The sequence below is a fragment of the Centruroides sculpturatus genome, unplaced genomic scaffold (assembly GCF_000671375.1).
Source record: "Centruroides sculpturatus isolate CEXI.00-Female unplaced genomic scaffold, Cexi_2.0 scaffold967, whole genome shotgun sequence".
NCBI lineage: Eukaryota > Metazoa > Arthropoda > Arachnida > Scorpiones > Buthidae > Centruroides > Centruroides sculpturatus.
This window is the reverse complement of record NW_019385089.1, coordinates 235,024-237,274: the sequence shown is the minus strand read 5'-3', so window position 1 is coordinate 237,274 and position 2,251 is coordinate 235,024.

The following is a 2,251-nucleotide window of genomic DNA, read 5'->3' as shown; positions in this document are numbered from 1 at the left end:
TTTTTCTCGGTTATTTTTTGAAAATAAAATAAATTATTAAATTATATGAGTATGCATAACCGATCGCAGCGCCATATTTGTTAGAGATTTACTCTAAACGACATTAATATGGATGTTTTCTTTCAATTTATGATTGAATAAAATTTAAAATACATTTATATCCGTAATAAATATTTTATATAATTTATTTTAAATTTTAATAGTATTTTATTTAATGATTTTATCATTTTAGAAATAATCTTTTAACGTGATATAAAATGCCCTCTATCTTCCAAATTTAGCATTAAATCTAAATAATACAGTATTTTATATTTCTATATAAATATAAACACTTGTATTTGATTACGGTATTTTCGCACAAATAACAACAGCATGTCCCAGCTTGTTTTGCCTTATAAGAGCGCTGCACTGCTGTGTAAATGTAAATTGTAAATATACTAATACAGTAACTATTAATTAACTCTCTGTGGTAGCCATTATTAAAAATAAAAACACAAAACAAAAAATGCTTCCGATATCATAAAAATCTTTAAGAATAGTTTTTTTAAGGTATTTTGCTACATCTCATACTGGATCGCTCTTATTTGCACACAAATATGGTAATTATTTTTTAATTAAAATCCTTTTACCCTAAATCTCCTGTTTAAAAAATAATAACGTTTCTAAGTATTTTCTTATCTACATTAATTTTTACCTTCAAACCAAACTAAGCCAAGCATTTCGGTTTGATCTTATTAAAACGTAAGAATAAAACAAAAGAAAGTATCCCACTTCTCAGTTCTTTCTGGAGGATATATCTCCTTCTTTTAATTATTTTTTATGTGCTTCTGCCAATTATTCTATGACTCTCGAAGCAATCAATAAGAAATGACCCTTTACTTAACTCCCAACAAGTTCCAAGTTGAAGAGGGTGTGATTCTAACTAGATAAACTTCCAAAGAAGTTAGTAAGACGAGATGGTATCGGGGGAAGCATGAATTAAGGTTGGACAACCATATGACTTTTGATCTCTAACATTTACTTTTTGTTTTTTTTTTCTTTNTTTAACTTTTCTCATGACAACACATTATTTAATATAATTAAAAATATATGCTTAAGTTATAATTATTAATTTAAAAATTAACCTTAGAATTTAACAAAATATCTAATAAATGAAATAAACATCTTATACTGTATAAAAATCTTTACTTTTGAATCTGTTTCCATCGATTTAAAGTCCTTAGATATGTACAGTACTTTGCTAATTAAACTGGGAAAACAAAGTAGCATTATGCAAGATTCGGCTGGAATATCTGAATTTATTTATAAATAAATTTTAATAAATTTACATTTAATTTAATACTTGAATAAAGAATCATCGCTATTTCCTTTTTTTTATAATAAATAATTCAATTTTTTTTGTATGTGAGATTCTTTTATTAGCAATTTTATAAGATGACATGTATATAGCAAGAGAATTCTCAAATATTGGTAGCTCCATGATGGCCATTTTGGAGTTTTATTGCAATAAATAAAAAAAGATATATTATAATTCTAGTTTTCGATTTTCAGTTTTTGTGTTATAAATCAACGATTTTCAGAATTATAACACGGAAACAATAAGTATTACAAAAGTGTTAGAAAAGAAAAATATTTACTATATAATAGCTTTTTATATAACATTATGACAGTTATATCTTCGATAGTTACAAGTTCTATAGCTCAGAATTTTATTGGAGAAAATTCAATATCTTTTTATATCTACGCAACATTACTAAACAATTTTAACTTTACTCCTTTAGTTTTTATGGAATGTATATATGAAACCAAACATGTTTTAGTCTATAATACTGTATATATCTAAGTAAAAAATCTATAATAAAAAATACTTTAAATGTAAATATTAATGTCTCTATCTAAATTATAAAGCCTTTAGTTTCACCTAGCCTATACGTTTAACTCAAAGCGAAATGAAGATATCCACTTGAAAAGTTGTGTATTCTGACCCCGTGTAATAAACTATCAAGGTAAGCCGAGTTTATATGATAAAAAAATACTTTAAATAGAAAACAGGGCCTCTAGAGACTTAAGATGGTCCTGGGCCTAAAATGATGGCTCTTAAAGCGATCAAAGAGGAATTGACCCTTAACTTCTGCTTGCAGTAAGTCGATCCTAAGAGTTGAGAAGGAGGGATTGACATTGAGCTAGACAAGCCACCCGAAAGGAAGTTAGTAAGTCGAGATGGTGTCAAAGGAAACCGTGAACCGGGGTC